General features: G+C 34.0%; 1 protein-coding gene across 1 annotated transcript in view; it reads left to right on the forward strand.

Moving 5' to 3' along the window:
• The first annotated feature begins 5,284 nt into the window (after positions 1-5,284).
• The window catches only part of LOC123546465 (uncharacterized), a 33,152-nt gene continuing 19,180 nt past the window's right edge, over positions 5,285-19,256 (forward strand). Inside the window, exon 1 of the mRNA XM_045332738.2 lies at positions 5,285-5,494. The gene's annotated coding sequence lies outside the window, so the exon portion shown is untranslated. The remainder of the gene's footprint in view (positions 5,495-19,256) is intronic.

Raw genomic sequence — 19,256 nt, forward strand, 5'->3', positions numbered from 1 at the left:
AAAGTTGTGCCAGACTGTAACTTTGTTACCCTTCGGTTGATTCTGCTCAGGGTTTTCTAAGTGACTAAGTATTTCAGCAGGTACCCTCTATTGTAGTAATATTGAATGTATAAAATCTGCTCCAACTAATCGACATTGCACTTCAAAACTTGGAGATGTTTTAGCATTTTTAACTAACTTAACTGTCCACTACTGTTCAATAAAATAACCTTTTTTGACAAATAAAGGATATTGCCTATACACTGTTATACGAGCCATTGTATGAGCAATGACCCTTATCACATTATTGATACAATTCAGTGTTTGCCTGGAATTGCTTGAATAACAAGTTAAATAAATATGTAACCTGTAATGCTTCAAATTTTGCTGACAATCTGACGTCCTGTTATATGGTCGGTTTACTCATACACTTGCTCATGTAGCACTTAGAATGAAGGCACATTGGCCCAGGATGTTTTCTTTTAATGTCTTTGATATGTATGGCCAATGGTGTATGAAAATATTACAGAAATGACATGATTTCATCTTATTCTAAAATAAACACATGAAAACCAGCGGATGAAATAGTGACAGATGGACAAAACCGGCTTTTGAAATTGAGTGTTGTCTATTGACACTTTGTATTACCACAGTGCATCTAATTAACACTTACCTGGCTAAAGTTTTACAATGACCGTGTCCATCATTCAATTTGAACAGTACCATTAACTGTTAAAAGGGGTGCATACCAAACAGAAACTGAATGGCAAACGGTGCAGATCATGATCAGACTGCATGGATTTGCAGGCTGATCATTATCTACTCTAGTCGCAAAGGCAGAATCAGTTGTGTCCAGCATAAGGGTTAAACCTTTAAGGTTTAGGAGTATATCACCAAAACACAGAAATATTTTATAAACGAATAACATCGTTACCAATATTTTACTTAACCATTACATGTTCTGCAGTACTGTCCCGTACTGAAAATATTCTGAAAAAGTTGTCCCCCTTTGAAAATGAATGCCATTTGTAAAGAAATAAAAATAAACAATTGCTGAAAACTGTGTTCCACTTAATTTTGTAAAATTTCAACACTCGCATGCGATTGCAAATGAATCAAAACTAACATGTGTAACAGTTCTTTGAAAATGGTGAGTTTTTGAAGGCGTTTGACTGCCCGGAAGTGGGTCCCATTTAGGAAGTCTTTTATTCGGAATTCAATGTTTATTTTAGTATACTGACACTTGTTGTGTTGTTTTTGTAATGATAGCGTGTATATTACTTATAGTACTCTAAAAAACAAGTGTCAGTATACTGATATAAGCATTTAATTCCGAAAAAAGAACTGTTTAAACAGGCCCCACTTCCAGACAGTCAATCGCTTTTAAAAACTCACCATTTTCAAGGAACTGTTACACATGCTTGTTTTGATGCATTTGTAATAGCGTGCGAGTGTTGAAATTTCACATAACTAGGTGGAACACAGTTTTCAGCGATTGTTTATTTTTATTTCTTTACAAATGGCATTCATTTTCAAAGGGGGACAACTTTTTCAGAATATTTTCAGTACGGGACAGTACTGCAGAACATGTAATGGTCAGGTAAAATATTGGTAACGATGTTGTTCGTTTATAAAATATTTCTGTGTTTTGGTGATATACTCCTAAACCTTAAATATCGATAATGGTTTGTTATGTAGTAGAATTACTGTTCATCACTTCTTCACTTGCATAATTTGGAACATGAATGAAACTTTCTCAAAGGGGATTTTATTTACATTTACTAACTTGTTGAAAATACGGTAAGCTAATTGACATGCCCTAAACGCATTTAAACCCCCAGTTTCCTTTATATAGGTTACTGACCGTTCCAAGGCGGTGTCCCTTTTTTCAACAGATTTCTGTCTGTCTTGTATTGTCTGTTACGTATTTTTGTCTTGTTTGTTGTGAGCGTTTTTTCCTCCTCCTCACCCCCTATCGCCACCTCCTTTCCACTTGCATTTGCGCTCCTTTTTGCATCCCCTCCACCTTTACTTTGAGTTAGTTTTCGTAGCTCCCCTTTCTTTTGGCTGCCTGCATCCTAAGGCGGAACACGATTGTTTTTTCCTGCTTATAGGACTGCGTTTGTGTGTTTGTAAGTCTAAAGCGGTGCCCTACTGTGCTCTTGTATCTTACTTGTCTGTTTTTCTATGTTAGTTGGTTGGGTGTGGTTGTTTGTTTATCTATGGTACATAAATGTCTGCGCTATTGTGGTTTACGTTGTAGTGTAAATGTGAACGTAGCATTCGCTTTGTGTATTCACCCCTTTCAACTTTCTCCCCACGCCCCCTCCCCCCTTTTTCCCCTTACCACTTACTCCCCCTCTATCTATATTATCTATATATATAGCATAAATTTATATGTACTTGTTCGATTTTTGATGCAACCCATCTGTAATATTTTTCCATTACAGCTTCTTTGTGTTATGGGCCTACTTTGCAAATGCGTGGTTGGTTCTGAGGCTGTGTTTTTGGTGCTCTGTGCTTCTGAGAAATCTACCCTTACCTATTATCTTTTGTTTTAGCAGTCGCTGAAAAATATCACCTTTCTAATTAAAATGTGAAAAACTGGCTCTTTATTATAGATCTACTTGAGAAAACTCACCATTTCTCCAGGATATAGCATTCGTCAATGGCAACAGCCGCGATATGCTACTGGAGTTGACATTTCAGGATCTTTCTGCCCTTTTTTGATATTCAAAAGAGCTTCGGGATTGCACAAAACTATGGAGAAATCGCCCTTTCTCAATATGATCAAGGCTGACATCAGTCTGTCAAGTGTATTTATTCTCGATGGCCTTCTCTATCTCATCATCATCATCATCATCAATATTATCTGCAGCATGAAATATTATGCCTTTTCAGGGAGATACGATAATCCTTTTGGATACTATTCAAGGGAGATACTACCATAACCACTGGTTTCGTTTTACCTTCATCTAGAACATGGGGCAGTGAGTGATAAATTAAACTTTTCCCATATCCTACAAGTAAATTCATAACCAAATCTCCTTTCCTTCCAGCTAAAAACAACTAAGCTTCTCTCTGTTTGTCTCTTAAAACTAGATTAATGTCGTACGTTTGGATTATCGCATGTTTCCTCTCCATTATATTTTTTTGTTGTTATCTGCGCATTGATTGCCTGCGTTAATCGCTTGGTAAAATAGATCCCAAAAATATATTACCAAATTCTCATTTCATTCGCTTTGTGGAGAAAAGAAATATCATTTCAAGTAAATCACTCAGATTTTGACAAAAATATCATCATTATTTTATTCACAAGGCGTGTTTGTGTTTTCGACATGATTTCTGTCACTGAGCCTGTTGCAGAGGTGTTATTGTGAAGATCACGAACGACAACTCTGTTCGAAGATTGGGAATATAAGTGTTTGAACAGGCACCCCAAATTGTCTTACCGCTGCTTTAACTGCAAACCCATTCTTTACAGCAGAATATGCTGATAAAAGTGATTCGTTAAAAAAAAAGAACCTATACGAAAACAAATTGTAAAGCACTCAATACTCAGCACTATCAGTTGCTGCAGGCGTCCCACAAGGTCCTGTCCTAGGTCCTGTACTCTTCATTATTTTTATAAATGACTTACCCCTACAAAGCAGAAATTCTAAATTAAACATGTTTGCAGATGACACAACAAAATCTGCTTCCGGAAAAACTGTTTCAGATGTACAAATTTGTCATCCAAGATCTTACTATTGTAGAAAACTAGTCTAGAGACAATTCCATGATACCAAATGCTGAGAGGACAAAAGCAATGTTTTTAAGCCTCCAACAAGATACATGATACTTTTGGAAATAAAAACTCCATTGAATTTACATTACACCAACAGACGCTTGACAGAATACTAAAAAAAGTGCAATTCATTACTTTATCTTTTGGTAGGAATTATATTCTGTCTCCGTTGCTTTCTAACCTTTGATGCGTGTTCGTTTTGGGTAATTTTCGTGATCTCATTCCTATACAGTATTTCAATTAGGTAACGGCGGTTAATCAACCTAACCTTGCCCGGAGATCGAACTCATGAACTCGCGATCCTTAAAACTGCATTCTCACTTTTAGGCTAAGTAAGCAGATTTCTAGCTATTGAATTAAACTTACTTATTGTTATCATGGCATGTTTCTGCCCCGTCCAATTTGATGTAACTTTCTATCGATAGTTATCAACTTTTTGGCAAAAAAAAATCACTGAATTTCAAGTGTTTTTTTATTGTTTTTTTTTTTCTTTTTTTCTTTTAAACTTTATGGACGAGCTTATATTCAGGCCGCCGTGATAAATGTTAGCTATAAAATTGTAAATAAACGATTGTTACTCAGAAAGTTGAGTAATTTGTAATATATCTATACAGTTAGTAGAAAGAAAATAAAAGTATGGATAAATGAAATAACAGTTATCAATAAACAACGTACCGCAAAGCGGGGTCTTAAAAACTTGCCAGACAAGTAAGTTATATATGATTTTTTGTTTATCATATAAAAACTTCTTTTCTTGGATTTGGGAGAATTCATGGAAGAAAAGAAATATTTGTAACGGTAATATTCGGTCAACTTGCAATTCTTGTTTTACAAAAACCACGACTGAATCATGGCCCTCTTGGTTTAATTAGACGGGCTAAATCAAGCGCTTAAGGTATGATACAAAAAGGTTACTGCACGCAATAATCTCTTCATGGCATCCATGTATATACTTATTAAAGACCATAATAGAACTGGAGAAACCCGCTTTTGAACTGTGATTGTATTTATAATTCAAATAACACACTTTTGTATTCTTTTAGCTAAAAATCGTTACATTCATTATTCAAAAGTGTTCGATATTGGGTCAGTCGTGCCCATAACCACTTAAGTATCTCCATTGTTATTTGATAAATGTATAATATATCCTAGTTACAATCATTGTAAAATACGAACATAACTGATTTCAGTCCGATAGAGAATTACTTTAACAACATTGGAAGCTCGTCTAAAGGTGTTTAATGTAATTAGCTTTAAGCAAGATTACCATGACTACTTCATTATTTCCGCGTTTCATCAAAGCAGGATTTTCCATTGAGCGATCTTATAGAAGTTCTCCTATGTGTTGCCGCGACCAGTATTGTCAGCAAGGCTCTGACCCGAGATTGTTCAAAAGAGAGAGCTTTTCAATGGCGTTATCAATAAGTTATGCTTGACAAGCGCTTTTACGCCTCTAAATCAATACGTTCCGTTTTGAAACTCAATATATATCCGATAAAATGTTGATGACAGTAATGAAATAGGGCTAGATCAATAAGCTGCTGAAACTGAAACGTTAATAATTCATATCTAAACCATGACAATATGGAAACGATATCTTGTTGGGTGACATTTTACAATTTCTGTAAAATGTTTTTTGAAAATCTTTATTGAGTAAACGTTCTATAAACTGAAAACATTAGGCATATCAGACAGATTTTATACTGGAAAATTCACTCCGTTTTCAAGGTAAGCCTACTCTCATTATTATCTCTTATATAGATTATTTTTTTCATTAAAAATGTATTCTGACATCTCGGAGCCTATCATTCATGGTTACTTTTATGGCGAAATATTTCATATAATTATTCCAGGATTATGATTCGTTTTGTTGATCTGACAAACTCAAAAATGTAGTTCAGTTCAATGTTAGTAGTGAAAGAAATATTGTTCAAATAGTACGAATATTTAAACACATATTTTTTCACTTTTACGTGTAATGCCCTTTATTTAGGTAAAAGCAATTGAACCACAGCGCGCTGTTCATTTTTGTTCTGTTTTTTACAATTACAGTCTGTTAGAAGTAAAGCATTTCATTAAAAATTCAGAGGTTAATTAACAATGCATGATTAAAGATAGATCATATACTAATAGAAGCTTCGAACGCTAGGCAGTTTTATTTCATAAATATGTTTAAGGTATTTGCCAAAATACAGATGATAGGACAGTGAAGCCGCCTCAGACACTTTTTAATTGATTGATATATATCTATTTTTTATATCGTATAACATATATAATAATTACAAATGGATTTCAAAAATATGTTCTAAGCGAGACCAATTTAACTTTGGCATTGTATCGTTTGCTAAATAAAGGATCCTGCGCATGACAGTACTGTTTCTTACAATACATGACTGCCAAAAACAATTAACGAATTGAGAGAATAACTGGGTTCACATTGGCATTCACTTTGATTCATGTTGGTGTCTTACGCACTAGAATCTTATTTTGATCATGTTGATATTTTATATACTAGATTTAATTTGGTTCATGTTGTAATCTTATATACTAGATTTAATTTGGTTCTTATATACTATTTGAGTTCATGTTGGTGCCTTATGTACTAGAATTTAATTTGGATCATGTTTGTTTTTCATTTACTACATTTAATTTTGTTCATTTTGGTATTTTATGAACCAGATTTAATTTCGTTCATGTTGTTGTTTTATTTACTAGATTAAATTTGCTTCATGCTGATATTTTATATAGTAGATTTAATTTGGCTGGTCCTACCAACATTACATATTAAATTTAAGAAGACTTTAAGCAATGTTTTGTATGATATAAAATGGTAACATGTTGGTCATGAAAAGAAGTTGCAAGTAGGCATGAGTCTGAAAATAGTATCTAAATTCTTTGTATATATCAAGCTAACTATGCATTCTATGTTTTATAGTTTTTGCAATGGTGCTGAAAAGCTTGTAATAGTGTATTTTATTTTAGCCTGAAAGCCATCAAAGGGAATATATTAGAATTTGTAAAATTGAACCGTTTCGCCGCAGTATCTTACTCTTATATTGACTATTTAAGTGATAGTTCTATTGTTACCTGACTACCACATTTAAGAGGGATTTTATCGCTGATAATAGCACATTGACAAAGAAGTCGGGCTTGCATGAAATGTTATTGTCAAGCGGTCCGAGGATAACTGACAATACTTGTCTTAGGGACAATGATACAAAATGTTAATCGTATTAACAGCGTAAGGATTACCCATATAAAATTATATCTCGTCTGAAATTTACCTCTAGTGCGTTCCTTGCCAATAGGTCGGAATGGCGTGATTTCTTAGGCTTAAGGCCCGAGATGTTGTTACATGAAAACATATATCTAATATTCTCGTAAAAGATTCTGAAACGTATTGCATATATAGCTTTTCAGAAAACAAAGCAAAACTTGACATGCAGACAGAATAATTTTCCTGAATTCAGGGGTGAAATTGTTCATTTGAATGTACAATTAGTCAACTAATGACGTATAAAGAATGGCAAAATCTGCATATATACGGAATGAGTCTTGTACAAACTTTTCTCGTCTTTTTTACAAAACATTCATACTTAGGCCTATGCAATTTCAAGTATTTCTTATTTCTTTTGTCTCAGTATTACACTTTAGCATCGATTCCACTACAGTAACTAAAGATATATTGAAGGGGAATAAAAGTAGAAAAGACTATGTTCATGTCAAATGTTATTAAATTTCAACTTGAGGACAAATGTCACCACTGTCCTTCAATATCTATATCAATGACCCGGCCTCTACTATTCCAGTCTTGGCGTGTATGTGCTGTTCCTTATGCTCACGGTGTAGTCCTTTTATGTGATACAGTAACTAAAGATATATTGAAGGAGAATAGAAGTCGAAAAGACTGTGTTCATGTCAAATGTTATTAAATTTCAACTTGAGGACGAATGTCACCGCTGTTCTTCAATATCTGTATCAATGACACGGTCTCTACTATTAAACTCTTCACGTTGGTATAATATGGAGACCATGATGTATGTTCTGTTCCTCGTGCTGATGGTGTAATCCTGAAAATGAGGATGGCTTGTAATGCGTGTAAGATACCCTAACGTAACGTGTAAACAGAACACAATGAAAGTAAAGTTATTTAAGACCGTCATCAGTTTAAGCGTTAGAATTTGGCAAGAAAATATAAGTAAGAAATGTCAATATGTATCTTGGGTTAAATTTGTCAGAACCTTTGGACTACCATATAATGGAGGAGCGGTTGGTAGAGTTATATGAACTTTGATAGCTAAGCATAAAATATTTAGTGGTTTTCTATTCAACACTTTTTCCGAATTGATTTTGTAAACCATTTAACCATAGGTCATCTGTGTGGAAACCATTAAACCATAGGTCATCTGTGTGGAAACCATTAAACCATAGGGCATCTGTGTGGAAACCATTAAACCATAGGGCATCTGTGTGGAAACCATTAAACCATAGGGCATCTGTGTGGAAACCATTAAACCATAGGGCATTTGTGTCAGGTGACTATCAGTTTTCTAACAGAAGTACAGAGCCGTGCAGATAGCTTTTGTACGAGTTCGCCGTCTTAATATACAGCTACCGCCGCTGTAAGTGTATATGGGCTGGGTAAATGTTCATCTTCAGCAAGTATCGACTTTCATTTATAAGAAGTATAAGTAAGGTGAGATAAAAGAGATAATCTTTTATCATAGTGACACGAGTATGTACCGATATATACATACAATATATTACAAATTTTAAACACCCGACCCAACGGTCCTAGAAGTCACCTTACATAAATGTTCAACAATAAATTACGGATACAACCTAAAAGAATACAATGATGAACAAAGACGTGCTTAGATACTTGTTAAGCGATTTCTTAATTCACAAAATTCTGATGAATGAACTAATGTAATAACATTAGTTAAAGAAAACGGAATGCTATTGTTGTATATGTCTTTCCACATCATTACGAATATTAGATATATTATTAGCATTATATATATGTAAGATCCTGAAAACTGTTCTGCAATTTTCGTGAAAAGTTTGGCAATACATTTAGTTATTCTCAAGAAAAATATACTTGAGGCTGAATATCAACAAAGTCAGTACTGTTCTTGCGTGTGCATATTAAACAATTTTTAACATACTTGTATAAATAACATGAATTGTGCGAATATAGATCTTCCTTGTCCTTTTAAGTCACATAAAAGGTAACTTTCACATTCAATTTGTTTCTTAATTGTTCGATATATTCTTAATTTCGAAACATTCATACAGTCTTGTGCCAAAATGGAGGGAAAGTACTCAGTAATTTTATTGCGCGCTATATCTATATTTCACGGATATTAAACTAAGACTTGTTAATATATTTTTTTAAACTTTTGAACACCAGTTATTTGCGTTTTCTGATCTATAATCCGCCCTGAATATACGCGATCTTTAATTGTCAAGTTGAACAAAATGGCCACAGTACCGTGTCATAATTAGCACCGTCTGTACCTACTTGGTAGCCACCCATTCTCGCAAATAGCTGCCAAAGTTGATGTAAATCTGTTCACCCTCAAGAAGTAACGTTGACCGCCTCGGTAGCCTAGTGGTAGAGCGCCCGCTTCGACTGCGGGAGGTCATGGGTACGATCCCTGGCCACGTCATACCAAAGACGTAAAAAGTGGTACTAGTAGCTTCCTCGCTTGGCGCTCAGCATTAAGAGGATAGTATTAGGACTGGTCAGCACGGTGTCAGTATAATGTGACTGGGTGGGGTATCATGCCACGTGACTACGGCGTGATATTCCAGTGAGGCAGCACTATAAAGTTGGGCATTGTGCTCACTGCTACAAGTAGACACCGTCGTTTATATGACCGAAATATTGTTGAAAAAGACGTTAAACCCGAACACACACACACACACACACACACACACGCACACACGCGTATAATACGACTATGAACCGCGTCTCTTAAGTCCCCGAATTGAAGCAGATTTGTCTGAAACTGTTATCTGACATGAGAAGTAGAGTTACTGAAAAGTATTAAAACCACACTGTTGTAGATTATGAATGTTTATATCATGCCACCAAGAGCTGCATATAATATATATAATTACAAGATGTTTAAATGGTAAATGTTACAAAGAGAAAACTCTTGTAAGAACTGGAGATAAGAAAAGCTGACATTTTACTTCGGTTTATCCTGGTGAAATGACAAAGTTTTTGTATAGTAAAGTGAATGAAACACGGGGTTAATATTGATAATGCACAGTAGGGAAATGGGCGGGTAAATAGTTTTCAAGCATATTTACAGTACTGACATGTATTTAAAGATGTTTTTCACAATTATTTCTAGCGGACAGAATTTTTTGTAACTTTGCATATTTATAGATTGATGTATGACAAGTTAAAATAAAAATAAAAATGATAGGTACCCGTGCTTCTTTTTTTCAATATTTAAAGTTTATTAAGAACACCAAATCGGTATTTTTGTCTGAAGAAACAATACATACATGTTATAATAAAACTACTGCAAACAACTATTTATTCAAAGTTTCACTCTGATGTTACTGTTTATGCATCACAATTAATGAAACCACTATAACTATGCATAAAATGTCAACATATAGATATATTAACTCAGAAAAATTACTCTTGACAAATGTCGAAAGTATCTTAAACTGAGAAAAACACGAAGTATTTCTTAATGATATGAAAAATCTAGCGGACAGAATTTTACCAAATTTTATATTATGTACGTTAGAACTAAGACGAAAAAATCTAAACCAAAAAAATAATATCAACCCGTGCTTGTTTTCAAGAGAAATTAAAAAATATTTACTCCACCCACAAAAGTATTTTTTCATTACCCCACCCACCTACAAATTATGAACATTTTTTTCTTACAAAACAAATTGCAAAATGTTATTATCAGTTTCTTAACCAATTTTCTTACTCACATGCAGAATAATCGGAATGATGCTCCTTTAAGGTTGCATGCCTCTAGGTCAAATACTTTTTGAGATACGTGCTACACAAGCTTTCACATGCCATTTACGTATATATTTGACCACGTCAAAGGACATAAATCTGTTTTTACTGAGTGAAACCTCAAATAAAATCATTGGTGCACAACTTCGCATGCTGAATTTAATTCTTGTGTGGTTTCATGACTCTTGGCGCATATACTTTTGAGGTACATGCGACACAAATGTTTAGAAACTTTATGTACAATTTGACTGTCAAGGGCCATAACTCTGGTCTTACTACGTGAAATGCGGGATGGGGCACAAAAAGTATAACAACATTTTTAGGAAGTCACATTTGAACTTGAAGGAGATAGATCTACGTTAAGATTTTCTGGAATTTTATTTGACTTGGAGTCGGCTGCATCATTACTGGACGAAATGGTTTACTTTCAAATTGGCTGCCCACAATGTATTCGATTCGAGCACTTCCTACGACTACTCCTCCAATAAAACACCATCACTTTTAAAGGTAAAATATGGATGCACGACCTATATTGTCAGTACATACGATGTTTTTTGCGCGAGTGCGCTGCATATCGGACAATTATGTACTTTCGGCGGAGAATCCTGAACTTTACAGTGGTTATCGCTTGCTGCGCGATTGAGCTGCGCACAAAATATTGTGATGAACTCCTTTAAGTTCTTTCATCATTATGGCAGGACGATTTGAAGTGCATTAGCGATATTAGAATATAGTAGTAAAATACTATGTAGACTTCAATGTTATTAAAAGAACGGATCATTGTAGAAGTATCTGGCAAGGTTTTATTGATGCAGCTGGCTTACGTAAGCAGGCACCTGCCCTTGATGAAGTAATGCACGGGGCGGCGCCTCGGGTCTTTCTCCACCATCAAAGCTGGAAAGCCGCCATATGACCTATGTTTGTGTCATTGCCATCGCAATATTGTATCTTTCCATATATCTAGATACAATGAACCTTTAATTCAGTCAGGGAAGTATGTAATCTATTCAATGATTCCAAGATACTTTTTTTAGAGACTCTGTAAGGGTTGTTTACAATTTTGTTTCGGTTTATAGTCACACCTACGCAATTTAAGTCAATCGTTTTATGTTATTATTTCTTTTTTTTTTTCTTCCGGTGTATTCACAAAGCTTTGCTGTCAAAGGCTTTTAGATTATTGGAATTATTTATTTATACATACGTCATCTTCTTCACAGTAACGCGTTTCATTGTTTTGAATTTGCTTTCTGATATTGATCAATATACTTGTACTCGACTTGTTTTAGGAATAGTTTTAATGCATATTCTAAATACTTTTATTATATTACGTTTCCATGTACGAAAAAAAGCCATCTTCCTCCGCATTACTGCGCTAATTAATTTTTGGTTATTGCAATAATGTTTTTTAAAAGATATTATGTCAATGCATTGCATCCGCCAACTCATGCGAACTCAAATATAGTTTGCCGTCGGGAAAATCCAGTCTTGTAACGATAAGGTAAATTTTATAAAAAAAAAAAGCAAAGTTTCAACATAATATACCTGTATCAGACTTCCATTGAATTTTCAAGCAATATCGATATTTACTGAGGTTTTCACTCATTTTACTTTTGGTTTATTGATCTCTTCCATTAGAATCAATTCAGTTCGTGTTGGCTAAATGCCATGTGATTGAGCTCTTAACTATGTATTTCGTATAAAAGAACAATTTTCTTTAAGAAAAGATGGTCGGCATATTTGAACTATACAAAATAACATAAACGTTCGAGCTGAAACAAAAACTTAGTGTAGTACTTTTTCTGTTTTGTTTTGATTAGGCTGCGCAACGTAGCTGTGTCTGTTTCTAGCTGTACGGATTTTGAATTGTGACACCCGCACTAAGTCGGGTCGGTCTTAGATAAAATTTAAATACATTTTTTTTTTCAAATTGGTAGTTTAATTTAAATTCCGGATCTTAATTTTATACATTTCTGGTTAATGGCGGTAGTGAAACAAATTTGAATGTTTTTATTGAATAAGATGTGATTGTTTAGAAGAAAGGTGTAGGGGCCTACTAACCATAAGACATATGTCAAAATTACCTACAAAGGTACATGGACTACTTCATGCCTTTACCTCAAAATAGACTCTGTATGTCATACTTGTAGGAATAATTGCATATAACATGTTTGAAATTATCAAGTTAGATACTTAAGTAACAAAAACGACTAAAATATTGATGGTTATAGAAGAACTCAAAAGAAAACGTTTCTTTTATTTACACCAACATCCCAGTAATGGTAGCCCTACTAAATATTTAAAAATCAATAGTCTTTATTACATGGCTAATCAGATTTTGGTCACTACGGTAATGGATTTGCCTCGCCCGCTTAGCTCAACAGGGAAAGCGCAGATCTACGGATATACTGTTGAAAAACGGCGTTAAACTCAAAACAAACAAACACAAATAATGGATTGGATCAGTTACACTTAAATGTGTTCACTTAGCGATTCATACAAGTAAGATCATAGGTTATTTTAAATCTGATTTTCCTATCCTAGATGCCCAGACTGGACAGAGTTATTTAAGCAGATAAACATATTTTGTCAAAGAAATAATATAGATACAAGATCTTTTGTATTATATTTGTATGAACGAACGTATATTTAGCTGAAATTCATTAGAAATGCAGGTTTTAAAATGTAGTTATCTTCTTTTCCCAATCTTCGTTGCGCAACCAAGATAGATTAAAGATAAAATGAATCTAGAGGTACAAGATGTTTTGGTTCACATTGTTGAAATATCTCAATGCTCAGCTGTTTAAAAAAATCAAATTGTAAACGGGCGGGGTGGTAACTACAAGATAATTAAATATGTCAGCGAGACATATAAATAGATCTTTTACATGCACTTCCTCTCAATGTTCTTTGCAATTGTGTGAAGGTTTAACAATATTCTTTCAGTTTAGAGTTATACTCCATGAGTAAATTACAGGAAAGGGCGATAATTCAAGTAAGAAGTTAGTAAGATAGTAAGCAGGTAAGAATTGTGATTCTTATACACTGCACTTCTGTCATTATGTGATGTTTTCACAAAACTCTTTTTAAAGTTTTGGAGTTGTGCTCCATGGTGAGAGGACGCACGAATGCATGTAACGACAGACGGACACATGGACAGACTGAAACCAAACTATATCCCTTCGCTTTTCGACGGCGTATAACAAAAGATAACCATGGTATTCGATGCATATGCACAGCATGTAGTGATATCCAAGTCCTTAAAATAGATAATACCTGAATTCCTGAATTTTTTCATAATACAAATGAGTGAATATTTCCAATAAAATCAACTACTTTAGATCTGGTATGCATATCTTTTTATAAAACCGCATTCGGAATATATCATTTCCTGAGCTTAGGCCATGTGACGATTTGCGTTAAAATCCTTTGAATATCTAATATATTGCCTGCTTATAAAGCAACTAAATAAAAATTGTACCATAGAGCATCTTAATGTTTTACATCCCATAAACAGTCTAATTAGTCACAGGTGTATAACTTTCTGTAATGATTGTAATAAACGGTGTTTTAATTGAACGACTTTTCGAGCGAACAAAATTTATAGAGACAAAAGCCAATAACAGGCATAGATATGAGCAATATACACAGTTCTAGTGCAGTTATCGCGAACAATGCCGGCTTCAATGAATAAAAAAATCGCTACACTAAGGGACGTTGTTTTTGCAATCGTACAAATGTCCGCTTCATAAATAAGCATTTAAGCAAAGCATATCTGCGAGATTACAACCGGGTGTACGGGAGCAAATGTTATATACATGTAGCGCGTATGTTCCGAAGTGACAGTAAAATATCTAAATATTGCATTGACAAGACAGCTACGTCACAGTGGGGCTTTGTGTATTGAACTTTTCATGTACTGATATATTGCACAAGACATACTCAAATTTTTACTTAACTATATTTCGTAGCTGCATGATTCATTTAAGATAGTTGACCCGTAATACTGATCGGCAAATTCAGTTCGAACTTACTTTCGTATATGCGATTTCAACATTCTTTGTATGAATGGAAACCAATGGAATGCCTATTCAGTAGTTATACGCAACTTCGCGCATAATGTCATAACGTTACAATGTTTATGTTGGTAAAAGTTGGGGTTTAAAGATTTCCTGTACGTGGTGAGCGTAAATGTTGATATTCTTTGTGGTATATATATATATATATACATGCGCATGTACATCTTATTCAATTTGCTAATATTTTCATAATACTTTCCAATAAAACGGGAAATTCGGGTAACTGGGCCGCTTGCGACTTTTTCAGAAAAAAGGCATCGTATACGAATGACATTTAATTAGAGTATCTCGTATTCGTATACGATGTTTTTGCTAATTCACTCACATTCGCCATTAATTTGTTTATTAAAATGTACAAATTTAAGGAAAAAAATAACATTTATGGTAGTGGTGAGTCGGGAATAATAGTCAAATGTAATTGATAGATAAAAGCGTTTTCTTACATAAAAGTTTAAAACACGAAATAAAATATCTAACTCCGTTTGCATGCTTTACATCTAAAATATATTTGTTTCTTAAAAACATATACAAGTCTGTAACACTTCCTATAGTTATAAAAGATGTTTCAAAACACTAATCTATATACATTTTTCTTTACATCGATTTAAAATTTGAAACCAGAATTTTTCCGACTTTGATCAAAAAATAAAATTCAATTTTCTGTTCTCTGAAAAGAATTACAAAGATACTCTATGTTCATATGGCTTCACTAAACAAGTTATTACTTTTATTTATATAATAACACATGTTTTCAGCCTTCCGTTTCATGTTCATTGACGAAAAAGAGAATACTTTATCTTCTACCATTGAACAAAAACCGCAACTCGTTTTAAAAAAGATAAATAATTCTAAACCCGTAATTGACAATGTTTCTTTCATTTATGTATTCACGTTACCAACACCTTTAACCCTTAGCATGCTAGATAAATTGTCGTCTGCTGGAAATGTCATCTGCTAAAATAGTAAAGTTCATTCAATTTGCTCCAAAATTGAAAGAAATATTGTCAGAGTAGCAAACAGCTTGGAACCTGATCAGACGCCGATTTAATCGGCGTCTGATCTGGTTCCAAGCTGTTTGCAAAGGCTGTTAAATTCGCCTGCAGCAGGCTAAGAGTTAAAGACATAAAGTATTTTTTCAACGTATATATTGGCATGTCATAAACTATTATCAATATTACAGTAAATATTCATGATTTTAAATCATCCAGAATGCCTTTAAATTTCGAACAATTAAGTGGACCTTGTTGTTAAAATGGGTTTAGATAGATGTAGATCATTTGCGACATATCGATGGGGACACAGATTATCGTTCCTTATGTAAACTCATACGTAAATATGTCAATGTAGAAAGGTGGAATAGCATTGTTCTATAACGTATTTCACAGAGAGTAACTACAAAGCTTAAAATTGCAATACACAAGCTTGATACTTCATCGTACCGAACGCAAAAACTTTAATAATTACTATTATGCCCTTATTCTGATCAAAACTGTTGATTTAAATAAGGCTTTTGGGGAAAAAATGATACGTGTAATCCATGATATAGGAGTTAATCATGTGTTGGAAATAGGCAATACTAAAACGATTTGCATGTTTTTGTGAAAATAATAAGAACATGGATATGCATGTATAATTTTGGAAGGAGGGTAAATTGCCAAAGCTTAAAATGACTACAGTTCAGAGAGTTTTAATATTGCTAATGGTATAGAATTAACTTAAGGCTAGAGTCGGTCCAAAAGCTATATATGTAAGAAGGAAAGTTGACTAAGATTCCTATGGTGGTTGACTTGTGCCTTTTTGTTATTTCGTTATGTCGAAGCGACCTGCCGACAAACGTCGTTATGGCACCCAACCAAACATCGACTCTATAAACGCCACACCGCCCCATCGAATATCGTCCTGCCAAACCTCAGGGTAGCCATGTTGTTTTTTACAAGCCATCAACAAGTGTAGTGGACGGACACACAAAGATTGGTAATTGTGTGTAATTATTCTAAAACTGAACAAAGAGTTTCAAGTAAAATAGTTTGTCTTGGATAAGCTGGATAAGTTAAGCTGAACTGAAGCTCCTTTTGAAATTAAAAACTTAATTTTGCGGACATCTGAGTTTTCGCACACAAGTATTTATGTTTCATATGTTATTTTCTGCAAAAGAAAAGTGTCTATAGAAAATTCTGTATGTATATGAGAATATTTTATGTAAAATACTATAACCAGGTACATAAATCGTTTGTTTACATAGACAAAATGAAAAAAAAAATGTATTTCAATAGTTTTAGACGGAAATTTATATTGTTAATGATGGGTGAAATTAAAACCAATGACATTTACCTGGCTTGTTTGGCAAATTAATTTGTAGCCCACTAGATAAATTTCTTAATCTGAAACAAAATGCTCCAATAAGTAAGTAGATCTTTAAGCGGAAATACATTTCCACTGACAGCAATTCATTACAATTACGCGTTAATAACATGAAAATAATGTGAAAAGAGTTATAAATGTCTTTTTTTAAATTTCATTTTAATGACTGTGAATAATTCTGTTATGATGTTTGGTCTTCTTCATGTTGTTTTGATGCAAATTTGCTAATGTTTAAAAGACAGTATCTATACACTAATGGTATACAGAGTGGAGAGAAACATCTTCAGTCAAGAGGTCACTAGTTTAATCCTTGGATGAATCAATGTTCGCTATACAATCATTCTGATGAGTTTTAGGAAATAAACATTACATGCAACATTTCTGAATAGAAAATTGAACAATATGTCTGCTTTTTTTTTTCTTTTTTTTTTTTGAAAAGTTTAATCCTAGTAGTGAATTACTGTTCTTGAACACGGTGGTTTAAGTTGAATAGATAATGTACCTTTCTGAGCATGCATGATTTATAGACTAAATAATCGACAAAAGGGCGTATTGTCCTTTTTGTTACAGTAACAAAAGAATAAGGGTTTTTAAGTTGATACAATACTTTTTATGGTCTCTTGTTGGGCGCTTTTCCATGAAGATCAATGTGGCAGTTAGTTAAGTCATTTACATAGAGTGCGATACTAAAATACAGTGTATTTAAATGTCTTCCTTGAAAGTCTTTTAAAACGTTTCATTAAAAAACTCAGTATAATTATACTGACTTGTGTACTTCTCCCATTGGTTGACACATTTAGGGATATATAAATCGGGGCCGTTTTTTGAAAAAACTCTCATGAAAATGAAAATAGAAATTTTTGTAGAAAGATAAAACAAACACGCACGCACGTACAGGCACACACATACACAGACACACACAAACATACAAACACAATATGTTCTTGCTGTAAAACACCATTTACCAGTACTAACAACATGAAAATATAGCCACTCATTAATCCGCTTATGATCAGAACAAAACCAGTAGAACGTACGTTAAATTAGAAAAAAATGCATACTTATTTATAGATCTGATCCTAATCATTTCTTCAACCGTATTCAGATGTTGTCTTTTTCTGAAGGCATCCAAGAACCAAACCAATGCCACACTACTATTATTTTGATCTTATTCAAATCATCTAGAAAGTAAACCATTTTTACGTATAACTGGGGACTTGTTTATTGTGTATTTGTTTTCAAATTCAATACTCGTATAAAAATAGAATGTATTATGAATTAATTATGACACTGTTTACCTCAGTCTATAATTATGCATTTATTCAGTTTGAATGCGTTTTCGTTAGTCTAGTTTCTATGTCTTAACTGATTACGAAATCACATGAAACGCAAATGCAACATGGTGATAAACCATACTGATTTCTAAGCAGTTGTAAGTATAAAATAGTTGCCAGTGTTAAAAATATCATTTATCTCTCCTTATGTGTACCCTGTTAACCTTTAGCCTGCTGGCGGCAAGTGATTCTGCCTTTGCAACCAGTGCAGACCAAGGTCCGTGCAGGCTTATCATGGTTTGCACTGTTCGTTATTCTGTCAATAAATTTTCAGTGAACATCCCTTCAGATAATAAATGGTACTGCCCAAATTAAATGATGGACAAGACCATTTTAGAAGTTTAGCAGGGTAAAGGGTGTCAGTGGTGCAGTGGTTAGCAGGTTGGACTACAACGCCAGCGGTTCGGGTTCGATTCCCGGTCGCGGCTGATATCCCGACTAGTGTTCAGTGCTGGATGATTTACTTAAATTGGAACTGTTTCCAGCAGTATCGGCCTAGACTGGATGCTGGGGAGGTAAATATGACGCCTGCCCTGGGCTCGGCTGGAAATAAGTTGTTCTATCCATTCCAGGTGGGGGCTTTCGTCGACTACCCACGTTAAACAAGAAACTTTACCTTTAAGATTAAGCATCCCTTTCTTCTAAGAATCACTTGAATGACATGAAAGAGAGAAGGGAAGACAATCTCTTCTCAAATGCAATTTTAGGCCATTGTATTA

This window comes from Mercenaria mercenaria, chromosome 9 (assembly GCF_021730395.1).
Source record: "Mercenaria mercenaria strain notata chromosome 9, MADL_Memer_1, whole genome shotgun sequence".
NCBI lineage: Eukaryota > Metazoa > Mollusca > Bivalvia > Venerida > Veneridae > Mercenaria > Mercenaria mercenaria.